Source organism: Myxocyprinus asiaticus, chromosome 39 (assembly GCF_019703515.2).
Source record: "Myxocyprinus asiaticus isolate MX2 ecotype Aquarium Trade chromosome 39, UBuf_Myxa_2, whole genome shotgun sequence".
NCBI lineage: Eukaryota > Metazoa > Chordata > Actinopteri > Cypriniformes > Catostomidae > Myxocyprinus > Myxocyprinus asiaticus.
In genome coordinates, this window is record NC_059382.1 from 32219201 (window position 1) to 32236045 (window position 16845).

General features: G+C 42.9%; 1 long non-coding RNA gene across 1 annotated transcript in view; it reads right to left on the reverse strand.

Moving 5' to 3' along the window:
- Window positions 1-16845, reverse strand: part of LOC127430213 (uncharacterized) — a 110189-nt gene that overhangs the window by 83916 nt on the left and 9428 nt on the right. The window contains exon 2 of the long non-coding RNA XR_007895424.1: window positions 4488-4595. This is a non-coding gene — a long non-coding RNA (uncharacterized LOC127430213). The remainder of the gene's footprint in view (window positions 1-4487; window positions 4596-16845) is intronic.

The following is a 16845-nucleotide window of genomic DNA, read 5'->3' on the forward strand; positions in this document are numbered from 1 at the left end:
ATAAATTAGGAAAAGTCATTAATGTTTTAGCAGAAATTCAGGGACAAAGTTTGATTTTGGCTAATATTTACGCACCTAACGCTGATGATCGGGGCTTTTTTATAGATTTTGAAGGGATGTTGTAAGCTGCTGGCACCCCTCATAATATAATATTGGGAGGAGACTTTAATCTATTGATGGACTCAGTCCTTAATCATAGTGAAGCAAATGTGTGTAAGCCCCGTAGAGCAACATTGACGCTTCACAGGATGTGTAAAAATCATGGTCTTAACATTGATGCTTCACAGGATGTGTAAAAATCTTGGTCTTACAGATATTTGGAGACTTTTGAACCCATCTGGTAGGGACTATACATTTTTCATCAGTCCATGAGATTTATTCTAGAATTGATTTTTATATATATATATATATATATATATATATATATATATATATATATCACACACACACACACACACACATACACACATACACACACACACACACACACTACCAGTCAAAAGTTTTGAAACACTTACTTATTCTTTATTATAATTTTTTTTTCTTCACATTTTAGAATAATATTAGTCATCAAAACTATGGAATAACATAAATGGAAATATGGGAATTATGTTGTGACTAAACAAAATCCAAAATTAATCAAAATCGTGTTATATTTTAGCATCAAAGTAGTCCCCCTTTGCCTAGAATTTGCAGACATGTACTCTTGACATTTTCTCAACCAACTTCTTGAGGTATCACCTGGGATGCTTTTTAAACAGTATTGAAGGAGTTCCCATCTATATTGGGCACTTATTGGCTGCTTTTCTTTATTATTTGGTCCAAGTCATCAATTTCAAAAACTTTTTTTTAAATTAAATTTTAGTTTTATAATGAAATAAATTAATATGGTGGCACAATTATATTTTTGTCTACAAAACTAATTTCAAACATTTAAGCATATGCCTTCAGATCAAAAGATTTTTAAGATCATGAGAAACATTTCATTCAAGTGTTTAGAAAAATAAATCATATAGTTGGCGCTATAATGTATCCTTTTTGCAAAATCCTGAATTCCAATAAATGTTAAAGGCTGAAATTAATGTTTATATGGAGACCAACTGGTCCTCAGTATCCTCTGCGGGCGTGGCTTGGAAGGCACTTAAGGCGGTTCTTAGGGGTCGGATCATACAGTATGCCTCATTCATCAAAAAATCCAAAGCACGAGAACTCGTGGAGTTGGAAGGGAATATTAAAAGTGCCGAGGCAGAGCTGAAGTGCCGAATGTCGTCTGATGGCCTCAGAGAATTGACCCGATTAAAATACAGATATAATACTATTTTGTCATGGAAGGTGGAGTTTTGGCTATTCAGGGCAAGACAGTCATACTTTGAGTTGGGGGAAAAGGCAGGAAAACTTCTGGCTAGATATATAAAACAGAGAGTCTTTTTCTACCATTCCCTCAGTGAAATCTGCTGGTGGTGAAATATTTACCTCAGCCATTGATATTAATAATTCTTTTAAAGAATTCTATCTTGATCTCTATAGTTCCACGTGCTCGTCCACTGATGAGGATATTAGAAACTTTGTGGAACCATTAGAACTTCCTAAACGGATGGCTGAGCAATAAAATTCTCTTGATTCTGAGATAACCTTGAAGGAGCTTGGCGAGGAAATTAAGGCCTTGCCTACAGGCAAGTCTCCAGGGCCAGATGGCTTTGCTGCTGAATTATTTAGATCTTATGATATGGAACTGGCTCCACTTTTGCTAGAAGTTTATACTGAATCATTAAAGAATGGAAAGCTTCCGCCAACCATGACACAAGCCCAGATCAGTCTGAGCCGTAAAAAGGACAAAGATTCAAGTGAGTGTAAGAGTTTGCCTGATCCAGCTAGATGTTAAAATATTATCAAAAATTCTAGCTAATCGATTAAGTTATGACATCTCTTATACATATAGATCAGGTGGGGTATATCTAGGGCCACAGCTCTTCTGATAATATTAGGCGTTTGATCAATATCATGTGGTCAGCGGCGAATGATCAGACTCCGGTCGCTGCCATCTCACTTGACGCCGAAAAGGTGTTTGATATGGTAGAATGGGATTATCTTTCTAAGATTTTGGAAATATACGGGTTCGGGAATACTTTTATTGGATGGATTAAGTTACTTAATAGACACCCGTTAGCGGCAGTACAAACAAATGGATTAATTTCAGATTATTTTATTCTGGATAGGGGCAACCGGCAGGGTTGCCCTCTTTCCCCATTATTGTTCTGTCTTGCCCTGGAACCATTAGCAGCTGCGATAAGAAAGGAAGATGATTTCCCAAGGGTGGTGGCGGGAGGTATGGCGCATAAGCTTTTGCTTTACGCAGATGATATTTTGTTATTCGTCTCTGACCCCATTAGAACTATGCCTTGCCTCCACAGAATTATTAATTCCTTTTCTAAATTCTCAGGATACAGAGTCAATTGGTCTAAATCCGAAGCTATGGCTCTGACAGCGTACTGCCCAGTAACGGCTTTTCAGCCAGGCGCCTTCCAGTGGCCCAAACAGGGCATTAAGTATTTGAGCATTTTATTCCCAGCAAATTTGTGTGATTTAGTTCATTAATTTTGACCCCTTAATAAAAAGGTTTTTGAGTGATGTGGGCAGGTGGGCTTCATTACATTTATCTATGACTGGGAAGTTTAATGTTATCAGAATTGTATTCCAAAATTACTTGCTACATTCTCTCCCTGTAGATGTCTCCCTCTCTTATTTCAAGCAATATGATAGCATAGCGAAGTCGTTCATATGGAATGGTAAGCATCCCAGCTTACATTTCAATAAGTTACATAGGCTGATTGACAAAGCTGGGCTAGGCCTACCCAAGATTTAATTTTATTATTATGCATTCAGTCTCAGACATTTGGCTCATTGGTCACTTCCACCTGAGAGAGCCTTTCCCTGGTTTTGTATTGAACAGGAAGTACTTGCCCCTATTTTGCCATGGCAAAGCCTTTCTATTAATCTAACCGGAGGAGTTAAGTTACACCCCGTTATCTCGCATTTGCACGTGGTATGGACAAAAATGTCCAGAGTGTTTAATTTGGACATTTATTTAAATGTTGCCTTGAGCATATGACTGAACCCAAAATTATGCATTAATAAGTCCCCTTTCTGCTGGTCAGAGTGAATTATGAGGCAGGTTAATACGCTCGGTGACCTATATGAGAGTGGATTGTTGAGATCCTTTGAAAATATGTTTCAACATTTTAGGATTTCCAGATCTCAGTTCTTTAGGTATTTACAGCTGTGCCACCTGCTCTGTTCTATTTTTGGGAGTAGCATACACCCCCTAAAGCGGCAGATACTCTGGAAGTGGTGATTACTGCTTTTGGAAAAGGTCATGAGGCATCAGTGTATTACTCCCTGTTAATTCAGAGTCTGGAGGATGGAGCTTCAACTTCTCTCAAGAGATTATGGGAGAAAGATTTAAACTTGGTATTGGAGGAGAGAGTGTGGGCTAGGATTCTAAAAAACGTCAAGTCTTAAGTATATAATTTGATTCCATATTTTATGTTGTGTTTGTTTGTTTTATGATTGGAATCAATACAAATTGTTAATAAAAAATAAATAAAAATGCTTTGATCCTGAAGGAAACTGCAGCATCACACATTTCTTTGCCTAATTGCCCGTTGTGGATGCCAGATTCTCGGAATGAAGACCTTTTTAACAACTATGTATAAATACTACATACAGTATACATGCACGGCTAATCCAGATACAAGGAAAACATTATTAGAGATAAAAAAGTACTTTCTCAGTTGTTTCCAAATCTTCACTGAATTATTGTTAGATATGATGAATTAATACAGATTTGATGCTGCCAGGTTTTGCTTGTTATGATTTCTATACTGATCAATCTACCACATTGGGAAAGAAAATGCTTATTTTCGCTTATTTTGGTGAGGCAAGTGGCTTATTTTGGGCTTGTTTTTCCAGACCATGTTACTTGTTTCTAGCAACACTGCAATTGGTATTTCACCCACTCATTAGCGCAAAGCACTGTCATTTTAAAAAGAATGTTATTAAACGTTCTTTTATTTTGTTTTAACCGGTAACCTTTTGGTAAAGAGGATACAGAACTCAACAAAAAAATACAGTTTTTGCTCAAAACGAACCGAAATGAAAAACATTTCTTTTTTAGTCCTTGTTAAAATATTGCCAAATCCAAAACTATGTCACCTTCATAATAGGTCTGTGATCATATCCCACCTACAGTATATATTCACATCCAATAAAACCAGGGATTATTTTATTAGCTATAATTATTTAAAAGTCCACAAGTTTCATACTAGTGTTGGTACAGCTAGGCAGTATGGACTCAGTCGTGGGTCATCGTTTTCATTAGCACTCCTGTCACATCCATCATTAGCCAATACTCCTGCCAGTTCTAATGGCCTGTCTGTGGCACTAGCAGGGATCCAAACAGCTGTAACCTGGCTAACCCAATTACTCACTCAGCCAGTGATGCCTCTGAAACCCTTGAGGGAGCCTCTCCACTGTCCCTCCCAGCTGGCAGTGCATTCACCTCAGGGAAAGGAGCTGTGAACTGCTCCTCTGGAGGTCTACAGAGTGAGGAAAGAATGACAGTTTGGTTCGTTTGGTGCATACATTTTGTATGGTTGCACTCAAAAGCCACAAAGGGGGTACTTTATCAAACAAGCACACTACTTTTCTGCACAGTATGTTTAGCACAAAAACCTGCGTTGCAATGTCATAAATAATGCAAAAAAGTAATGTTCCACTAGCTTACAGTTTCTGTCAGCCTCTGCATATCAAATTATTAGTAAGCAGGGTTTGCAAAAATGTTGCCTCATTGAAAAAATCTGCAGCACATGCAGCGAAATGCTCATAACATGCTTTGTGAATGCAAAGTGCTCCTGGTTCACTTTATTTTCACTTTTGCATAATTCCAAAAATATTTTTATATATTTGCAAATGTATTTGCAGGCAAAAACATGGGATGCAGTTTGTGTACAGGAGAATTCTCCAGTTGCCTGTACCATGAAGCTCGTTGAACAAACTCAGGGTTCCAGGATTGGTTTCGAGTTAACAAAACCAAAACAGTCCAGTCAAGCCTAATTGGTACCATGATGCTGCTCATCAACTTTCTCTGTCAACTCAGGCTTTGATCCTGAGTTTAATGCTGCGTTCTAGACGAAGTTGGAGGTGGGAATATCCGAGTTGAAATTTCCCACCTCTGACCTCAGTCCATTTGTGGTGGAATGATCTGCCCCTCAGGCTCATCATCGTCGCCCCGCCTCTTAGGGCCGCCCTTCAGCCAGGCTCACGACGGGAGTTGGGTGAGAGAGCGAGAAGAAGTGCATAATTAATAAGCCTCGTTTGGTCAGCGGTGAATGAAGCACACCTGATGGGGATAATGCTTCATCACCGCTGTCTTAAAAAAGCAGCGCGCACCTCTTCTTGGGGAGCCGGCTTCAAATCTCCATGTGTGCACACCCTGGCATCCTCGCATGCCCAGGACAAGAACTAGAAGGGATCGGACAAGTGGACGCGCTGCCGGACCCGTTCTTCGGACCCCCGGATGGCGTAATGCTCACGTTGCCGCCGACGGGCTAGATGCCGGGCTGCCTTCCCCTTACGCTTGCCGCGAGCCTAGGAAGAAAGGCCGCCAGTGACGCCGCCACCCCACACGCCGTGGACTTTGGAGGGGAGCGTGAGCGGCCGACTGACCCAGCCCATGCCTGGGCTATCCTATGAACACTACCCCGCCCCTTTCACGGAGCCCCGTTCACCGCGAGGATGCCAGATTCTCCCTTTTATTATGAACACTATTCCCCCTTGGACATTTTATTACCCCTTTTGGACATTTTTATGTTTATTATTGTTTCCAATAAATGCCTCTCCGAGGCTTGACGCTACACCCACTGTGTCTATCTCTTGCTCGCCCTGCCACACCGTTCCAGTCAATTTCACAATTTCACACTTCATGGTCACACGAACAGATGCCAAATGCATAAACACATGCACAGCCTTCAAGATGCTAGCTAGCTATCTAGTAGCTACTTCATGTGCAAAATAGGTGAAAATCTAGGCATTGAATGATACACAAACAATTCCTCTGAATATCCTCTTGTACATTTATTGTATATTGCATATACAGACATTTCCTGCAGTGAAAATACTTGTTTGTTTTTATGCCATAAGAGGTCACGCCATCTTGGAAATGACGTCAAATGACGCTACTCGCTGAAGTAGGGGTTCATCGATCTACCCCAAGGTCACATGTCGGATGTCTGACTTCAAGCGGCGTTCCAGTCAATATTTTCAAGTAAGAGGTGGGAAAATCCTGAGTTCCAAGTTGTCTGGAACACAGCATAAGATTAGATCATGCGCATGTGCACATGAATGAGTGACGTTTGCAGCGAACAGCCAGATGCGTGAAATGCAAATTAAAGAGTGCGTGATTCAGAATCACTTCTCGTGAAAGAGTTAGCTGGATTTATCTCTCCGCTGAAGGCTGATCATTATGAAAATATGAAGACTTTAAATACATTTAAACAGCACAACAAGAGATTGTTGAAAAATGAGAACTATGAAAATGAGAACAGATTTCATACTGCACAATTACTGATCACCATGAAACCATGAAGAATTCAAACACATTCAGACCACACAAAGGATCACTTATGAAGATCACAAACGTATGAAGAATTGAAAGACATTTACACAACAAGAAGAAACACAGTGGCTGCTGCGAGAGCTCAAGAGGACTGCTGGTGACATCTTCTTTAGGTGATAAAAATATAAAACAGCTGATATATCAATGCATAAATAAGTGAATTAGCATATGTCCACAAGAAGAACACACAGGCTTATTAATTTTAAAAGCTTAAAAAGCTTTTATATTCATTTAAACTGAAAGTTTAAAATAATGAAATACTATTGCAAATTAATATAGGCTACTATTAAAAAAATTAAAAAGTGAGCACTTTGAATACTGTATTCAATAACTGGCATGCAATAAGATGTATTTGTTCTTTTTTTAAAAGATGTATTTTGTGTACAGCTTATATTGAACCATGTGAAATACTGTATTTTCATCTATAGCTCGTGAAAGAAGAGGTTTGGGTGGCATTCGTCCCTTTCGCCATCTTGAGGAGAGATTGAGCTTTTCATATTTTATAATCAATCACTATTGGAAGGTATTATATTAATCCATGTTACTAGCTGTTTTATAGATAGCTTAATATTATATTATGTTTATAGCTTCATGGATATTTTTATTAGGTAGGTAAAGGAAAAACAACTATAGTGCATTTAAATAAAATTCAAGCGTCCATCTGCTGAAACTTTATATTTAGACTTTCAAATAAATAATTTATCATGAAGAGTCAATTTTGTGGATTTCTAAGATATTATTTTTTTTTTCTGAAAATTGCACTTTAAGAGACATGGGGTGTGATGTCATTGCATCAGAGATGTCACTTTACTCACAGCTGATTGGTTCAGTATCTATTACCGATCTGTTACTCAGAACAAAAATATGTTACTATGGCGATAAACACTGATAAAAGCCAACCAGCCTTCATGGTACCTAAAACCCAGGGTTGACGCAAACTAAACTAAAACGTACCTGGCTAGCCACCGAAACCGGTTTCATGATATAGGTGTAGTGAGGACGCCGGGGCAGGTGTGTTAAGATCCATGTGCAGTTCTAATAACAGAATAAACAGTAAAACAAAGTAGCAAAATAAGGAAAAACAAAAAGGCAGACAATAGTAAACAAAAAGGCAGGCAAGGGTTCGGTACACAGGCGAACAGTCCAGAAAGGCAAACTAAGTAAATCTGAAATCTGCGGCAGAGGGGTAATCCAATAAACAGGCAATACGTCCACAAAACTCATAAGCAGGCTGGGGAATACGAGGAACAGGCAGGAGTCAAAACACAGGGAAAACAGGATAGGTAAATAACGCTCAGAAATGTTGACAAGGCAAACAAGACTTCGCGCTAAATGCGAGAAAACAGGGAACTTAAATAACCAGAGTTTATGTGAACCAGATGTGAGAGTAATCAGTCTGAGCGGAGGATTATGGGAAATGTAGTTCGTGAGATGTTAATACTCAGGGGATGGCAACCTCTGGCGGCATACTGGAGAGGTAGCAGGTGCCGCAGGTGTAACAATAGGCCTCTGCTGTCACCATATAGACCTTTTCAAGGAAGTAAACTATAACAAAGAAATTACAATACTACTGGGCATGTCTGGTCCTGAAGCATTTCCAGTGGCACAGTTTTTATAACCCAGAACTGTCAAAACTAAATGACTATCACTTACTTTTTGATTCAGAAAAAAATTAAGATATACTGTATGTACAAATAATATATATGCAAACAAAAACTAATAAACGAGATGTCATTACTGGATACTGTAAATAAGATTTTAAGACAAGAACTTTTCTTAAAGGACATCAAAAGTTTCCCTTACTTATCCAAATGTGTACCATTATCTTGTTGACACTGAGTGTGCCTGCACGAGAGATGCGATGAAAGCGTATCAAAGTTTAGATGCTTACAATTGTTACAATTATTATATTTGTTTACTCCCATTACAATTAATGACGCTGTTAGCATTGCAAGCGCGTGACTTGTGCAACTTCATTCATTATAACAGGAGCGAACTATATGGTCACTTTTAGAGCCCATAAAGAAATATTCTGACTCAATTGCCAGCTGAACTCTACCTATCAAACTTACAGTTAGTTGCCAAAAATTATGTTTACCTACCAGAGATGAAATCTGTGTGAACAAACAACATGGCGCCGACCTCAGCGGAATTTGTCTTTGGAAGAAACTCCAACAAAACCACATCTGGTAAGAAACCTCATTAAGTTTTTACATTGAAACCTGTTTGAGTAATACGACTAGAGTCTCTAATTTCATCCAATATGCCATTTTGAAAATTTGAGCGATTTAGGAGTGTCTTGCGAGGACTACAGGCCTTTTTTTCCCTTAGAAATTATATATTCATTGTGTATCACATTGACAATCAATGGGTTTATCCAAAAGCTGAAAAATGTTGCTTTCAGAGGCTTTATATGGAGTTAGGGTGAAAATAAGGTGCACTTCGAACTGTTCTGAGACCAGTGCAGACAGACAGCACACTGGAAGTTAAGTCATTCACTAAATAGGGAGCATCCTATAACTTTCTTATGCAGCCAAGTGCATTCACTCCTAACATCTGACCAAAAGTTCAGTTTCAGCTGCAGATGATGTTTGCACCACTCAACATGGTTGAAAGAGCTGGGACAATGGTAATCAGTACATAGATTGAGAATTTATAATGCAAAATTTTATTTTAACATGGTTGGCAGAGACTGGATGATGCTGGCCATTACTTGTATCAGAAATAATTTAGCTAATTTCTGATTGGTAAAATACTTCAGCACTGGCTATCACTTGTTTGTTTGACAGTGCAAAAAGAGAACATTGAAATGTCGTTGCCAAAATAGAAAAAAAAAACATTGTAACAAGTCAAATCAAATAAAAAAGAAAATTGTTTGTATAGTTTTTTAACCAACACTCCTGGAAACATAATAAACAATTTGATAAAAAAATAAAAAAATCTGTCTTTCTATAGCTTGGTATTATTTAAGGGTGTTTTCACACTTGGTTCGATTGCTTGGACCGAACCCGAGTTTGTTTTCTCTCCCCACGCCCCCAGTGGTCTTGGTTCACACCATATTTTTTGGGTTCGAACCGCGGTCCGATTATGTCATCAGCATGAATACAAGCGGCAGCTGTTTATCACTGTAACTAGGCAATAACTCAAGAAGACATCAGCTTCACTGTGTTATTAAAGTATTAATCTCTTTGGATTTACCACCAAAACATTACATGCACAAAACAACAATTATGTTTGTCTGCCACGGATGCACTGAATGTGCATTGATGTGAAGAATATGCATTGCAAGAGATGTGAGGAATGCGAGCTGCTCTCTGAAGGTGATTTATTTGGACATAAGCTGGTATGAGAAATGCATTAAACCATAATAATTGCGATCGGGAGCCTGCAAAGATGTGAATTATACGTCATAAATAGCGGTTCACTTCTGTGATTTGGTACGATTGCGTTCACATCAGCAGCAAACCGCACCGGAATTCACATGAACCGTACCCCAGACCACCTTTTCAAGCAGACTCGGGTTCATTCAGTGGCTTCATTGATTTTAATGGAGCAATACACCCGATCTTTCCACTGAGGAAATAATTGTGATCATTTAAACTATGATACAATTTCATCCTCTCTCATACGTAGATGCTCATTATCAACAACACATCTGGATAAGTCACTTCAGGTAAATTTTTTATGTTTTTTGAGAAAATATGTTAACTCAGAGCCTTATTTAAAGGATCCGGTAATGATACAGGATGGAAATGCTTCAGGGTCAGAAGCGTTCTAATTCCATTATTATTGTTTACATCCTTGAAATGGTCTATATATGATTGTATTGTATGTTTAGGCTTTTAGTGAGCATATACACTACCTTTTTTTCTCACTGTCTAGTACCTGTAAATTACTGTGACTGTGTCTCTCCCTCAAGCCCTGTGATCTAATCCTTTGTTCAGGCAATCCAATTTCTGTCCAACGGTGGGCATCATTGCTCAGCAGTAATATACTTCGCCAAAATCACTGGCAACATGCAGGTGCCGAAAAGCATTTTCAGAGACAAAGGAAATAGGGAGTCACTGACACATGATGTGGCAGAATTGGGAAAGGAGCACCTGGAGCCCTGAAAAGACCCTCTTATGCTCGATTTCTGCAGGAAAAGGCTCAAACTGGAATGATCTGCCAGCCACTTGACAGTTAAAAATATTCCTTTTTTTTTTATTTTTATTTTATTTATTTTTTATTTTTTTTTATTGTCTTGTGTAGCCAGATTTTTGACTATCAGCATACAGTCTGGCCCAGATTTCAGCTTATTCTGAACCACCGACTTAGGAAAGAAGAGGCTGTCTGATTTGTTTTAACTTGCCATTTAGGGGCAGGTTTATTTAAAATTGATTTTACCACAATAATAGACTGGGATTGATTAAAAAAAAAATATTGGTGCTGTCATGTGTATTTTGTTGATTCATGTCTTTTATTTTGAAAAGTTTAGTTCCTGTTTCATGTCATGTGATCCCTTGTCATGTGATTTCATGTTTTCCCTCCATGTTCAAGTGTCATGTTTTCATTGGTCTATTGTTTAATTATCTTGTTATGAGTTCTGTTTGTTCATTGGTTTATGTTCTCCCATGTCTTGTATTTAAGCCCTCATGTTTGCCATTGTCAAGTATTGAATGTGAGTGTAGATGTTTATGTCAGGCCACGTTTATATCAAGCCATGTTATGTTTATGTCAAGTCAAGTTCATGTTTCACATTCATAGTTAGGGTTTTGGTTTCACTATTGTAAATAAACTGCACTTGGGTTCTCAACACTTCGTCATTGTCATTGCAAGTGCAGCCAGCACACGTTACAGAATACCTGACACAATAATGAACCCAGCATTTCGGCTCATACGCCTACGTCAGGGGAATCGTCCCCTTGAGGATTACATAGAGGACTTTTGCGCTCTGGCCAGCCAGGTGGATTTTAATGTGGTCGCCCTCAAGGACATTTTTAGGTTGGGGTTAAGTGAGCCGATCTCCTCCTTAATGGGAGGCTCAATATATCGACCTCGCCCTACAGATCATTGGTTCCATGTTCACTGTGGGGGAGGCGGATGCTGAGCCAGAGGTCCACGTCATGGCCGCCGCCGAGCCAGAGGTCCACGTCATGGCAGCCGCCGAGCCAGAGTTCCACAACATGGCCGCCGCCGAGCCAGAGTTCCTCATCATGGTCGCTGAGTTAGCACCATCTTTTGCTCCATGCCACATCACAGCAACGCCACAGCCTGCTCACAACGCCATAGGCACACCGGATACATGACCCAGGGAACAAGGAAACCGCTCTTGATGAACTCTTGAGTACTGCAGCCACTTGGGCATGCAGCGCAATTAAATGCAAAGGTAACAAAAAGATGGAGAGGTCTGCTTACCAGCTCAAGAGCAGCGGGTTTCGTCATCCCTGGGTCGCCCGTCTCAAGGGCGCTTTGAAGGGTTCTGGGTGGCCGTGAGACGGGTGGCGTCTGCTTCCTGCGGTGGGCTCCACGCTGGGGCCGGGCCGAAGGGGCGGGTTGCGGCGGAACCGGTGCAGTCACCGCAGGTGGACGTCCTTGGCGATGAGCAGACGGGGTGTGGGATCTTGAGCCACGCCGGGGCAGGATATGCCGGATAGCCTCCGTCTACTGTTCCACCGTCAAGAACTGCTGGGCAAAGCCCTTGACGGTGTCACCAAATAAGCCAGCCTGGGAGATGGGGGCAGCAAGGAATCGTGTCCTGTCGGCCTCACCCATCTCGACCAGGTTGAGCCAAAGGTGGTGCTCCTGGACCACTGATGTGGACATCGTCCGCCCGAGAGACCGCGCTGTGACCTCCGTCACTCGGAGAGCGAGGTCGGTCGCCGAGCGCAGCTCCTGCATCAATCCTGGGGCGGAACTACCCTCGTGCAGTTCCTTTAGTGCCTTGGCGGACTTGCAGGAGAGCCATGGTGTGCAGGGTGGAGGCGGCTTGTCCAGTGGCACCGTAGGCCTTGGCCGTCAGAGACAACGTAAACCTACAGGCCTTGAACGGGGGCTTTGGGCACCCGTGCCAGGTGGCGGCGCTCTGCAGGCATAGGTGCACATACGGGCTAAGGCTCAAGAAGCGCTCCACTACCCCACCTCTGACCAGAGAGGGGCAGAGGACTCAGAGGATGGCACTACGGCAAAATACCCCACCCCTGGTTCAGGTAGTATTTCGAAACCATTGCTCCAACTCCCAGAGCAAGAGCGCATCCCTGTTCGGGACATGAGTCCACCATGTTTCGGGGGCAAGGCCACATTTCGGCAGTCTTTCCCTCAGGTATCTATTAGGCTACGCCCCATCAGGATGCCTTCCTCACCACAAAGAGGAAGTGGTCTCACCCAACGCTGTGGCAATGGGGGCAGGCACTGGTACTCATCCTCTGATGAGTCAGATGGATACAAGCGGACCAAGACATAGGTCTGCACATGCGCCAGCTTGACTCCTTTGCGAAGGACAACATTTCGACCCAGCAAGCCGAGATTCAAATGTCAACGATTACCTCAGGGAAATTGAACACTGTCTTGTCAACTTGCCTCATGCCTCAGTGCGTGAGAAGCTGAAACTCATCTAGAAAACATTTCCAGCTACCAGCGCATTCGTGACAGCTACCTGAGGCTTTGCAGGGTTCTGAGCAAGGAGTACTCGCCATATACTGATGAAACATCAGCCACCCTCAGTGCCATCTGCATCCAACAGAAGCGGTTGGAGCCTCCCAGGGAGTACTCTAGGCGTTTAAGGAATGCATACTTCCAAGGAAGTAATGAGCCAGGTCTGGAAGGAAAGCGAGGTTTCAGATCTCTCTTCCTCCATAACCTCCACACCTGCATTTGAACCCACGTTACACTGATGTGTAAACAGGGTAGACCGACTATGCAGGGAATTAGAAAGATGGCCCAGATGACTTGGATGAAACAGATGAAACAGTCGTGCATCTGACTGATAAACCAGAAGATGATGTCAGAGTCCTAGACATCCAGTCTTCAGAGAGGGCAGACTTAGGGCTTGAGGGCTATGAAATGCCTCAACCTAGGGTAAGCAGCAAAGCGGCAGCCCCAAAGCACTTGCCCAACCACCCACAGGGGGGTTGTAGAAACCAAGGGAATGACCACAAGGGTCCCTCCCAGGGTCAGAAAAAACATAAAAAACAGAATCCCTCTCCAAAGAAAAGGAATGTTGGGTTTGTGAAAAGCCCCAGACAATGGAATGGAAACGGGGAATCATTCAGAGCCTCCTGGAAAGAGTGATCTGAAGCGTCAGCTCAGCCTCATCTAGAAAAGCCTAGCGGACAGAGTCTACTTTGTAGGCTGGGGGAAGAACACAGGGAAGACCCAGACGCTCCCAGTGGCAGTCATGCCCAATACCCATGCTCTGCTCCTTCAATTCTTGGGAGACCTTGTCCAAAAGGGTAATGCCAGACGCATATACACCTCAGTGTCGGTAGGAGGGTGTATAGAAATCCATGCATTACTGGATACTGGGTCTGAAATTAGCCTAATGTGCGAGGAGACTTTCGCAGAAGTCGCCAGGGCAATGCTCTCTCTCGGTAAACCTCTGCAGACAGAGCCCTGTGATGTGAGCCTTGTCAGCTACACACAAAACAGAGCCCCCATCACAAAATGCACTTGGCTTGATATCACCTTCCAGGAGATGACCCTCAACCATCCCATCTACATCTGTGCTTTCGACACAGAACAACTTCTTATCGGCCACGACCTGCTGGACCAACTTGCCCAGCTAATTGACTACCTTCACGGGCACGTGGACCCAGGTCGCAACCCCGAATCTGGTCCGTCTAGCCCACAGCCGTCATGCTTCAGATGACCGTGTCACTTATATCCAAGAGTCAGGAGAGCCCAATTGTGACACTGTTCTTTGAGTCAGCGCTTTGTCATCACCCAGACATCCAGACTAATCTTGGCTCTGAGCCTCTTGAGTCATCTGTGACTCCACTGACACCGCAGCTTGGCGGACCCGTGAGCACCCACGAATCATTCCTTTGCTCACTACAAATCTCAAACCCAGCTTTGTACAGCCCCTGCATAGCTGGAGGCGTGCACGCTAATGGTATCTTGGTACCTGATGTGCTTGTCGCACTCTGGTCTGAAAAGTCCGCCGTTAGTCAAGCTTTGTGCGACAAGCTGTGTTAGAACAGCTCCTCTCTGTCCTTTGTGCACAAAAGTCACCGCAGAGGCCCATCAAGACTATTGGGATATGTGCTCTTTCCATTCAAATTGAAAAGAAGAGGTTTACACACTTCAAGTGTGATTCCCCAACTTGATCCCTCACTCCTCGTGGGGGCCGATATCCTTGTTAGGTTAGGTGCTCTGCTGGACACTGTCAACCAGGTCCTATGGTCTCAGGCAAGCATTGAAAACCATCTGGCAGCGGTTGATCCAGGACACATGTTGTCTGATCAGACCATCACTCATGTCAGGCAACGAGCGAGTTTGACCTTACTATCCCAGCTAGAACTGCAGGTGCCCCTGTCCACCTCATGATCCTCAAGGGACAGATGATACCGGGTTCACAGGCATTCTTCCAACCCTTGCCATACTTCTGGGAACTCAGCCTGACCGTCTGTGGCACACCCCTGCTTGAGCTCAACAACCGCTCAGCTTACTTGCTTGTCCAGAACCTAACAAACATACCAATTGTTGTGACGGCACGTAGACCATTAGGGCTGCTGATCGACAGCTCGTTTCATGACTTCGAGCTGACAGTCCCCGTGATTGGAGAGCTGCCTCCATCCTTGACGAGGGGGGAAAACCTTGAACCCCTCCTTCTCACCTTCCTGAACAAAATTATCACTGATGCTTGTCATGAGGTGCTACACAATGAAGAAATCTGCAGTACTGCCTTGGGCACGGAAATGGACGTTTGTGTACGCCCTTACTGCTCATTCGGGTGACATGATTTGAACTGGTGATGAAGCCGGTTCCCCACCAGAGGAACCTTATCCGGGATTCAAGGATGAAATAGAACAACAACTCACTAAGGCAGATGCCTTAATGACAGAGGGTCAAAGACAAGAAGTGCGGAAGTTGTTTCACGACTTCCAACTGATCTTCTCAAGGGATTCCAATGACTGTGGAATCACCGAACTCCATACAGTTCGTATCCCAACTGACCCAAATGCACCACCCACATTCGTATGCCAGTAAAAAATAAATAAGTAAAGAAATTTTCTTTAGCCACCTATGAGTCAATCCAAGAGATACTTGACACGTTGCTGAGGAAACGCATTATTCGGGAGTGTAACTCCACATACAACTCACCATTATGGCCGGTGTTGAAGCCAACTTGTAAGTGGCGCTTGACGATTGACTATCGACAACTGAACAAACAGGTCCCTCTTTCACAATGACCCATGATCCACCTGGATCAGGAGCTTGCGAAAGTGAAAAGAGCTTCTTTTCGACCGCTGACGTGTCCAATGGGTTTTGGACAATGAAAGTTGACCCAGTGGATCAGTACAAGCTGGCTTTCTCTTTTGGCAATCGACAGTTCACTTGGAACCGATGCCCATTCGGATATTCAAACTCCCCAGCTGAGTTTAAAATCTTCTTGCACAAAGCCATAAGTGATGCTGCTGCCCGCGGCAACCTGATCTATGTGGATGACCTCCTCATGCGAAGTCAGACATTTGAAGCACACCTGACCGAAATACGATACGTGCTCAGCCAGCTTTCCTGTGCAGGAGCCAAGCTGGCCCTCTCCAAGGGTCAGTGGTGCCGCACCAAGGTTGAGTACATGGGCTTATTGGTGGGTGCCAATGACATTGAACCCCAAGCAGGGAGAGTTCAAGCCATCCAAAACATCAAAGCCCCAACCAATGTGTCGGAACTCAGGAGCTTCTTGGGCATCTGCAACTACTCCAGACAGTTCATCGAGGACTATGTGGAGATAGCCAGTCCCCTTACCGAGCTCCTCCGGAAAGACAAGGTCTTTGAATGGAGAGACCCTCAAGAGCAGGCTTTCAGAGAACTGAAAGCAAAGCTCTGTTCAGCCCCTTGCCTTGCCTACCCAGACAAGGATAAGGAGTTTCACTTAGAGGCGAGCTTCTCCTCCCACTGCCTCAGCGCCACCCTGGCACAGAGGTATGACAAAGAGAACCGAGTCATTGCCTACGCAAGCCGACCTTTGAGCA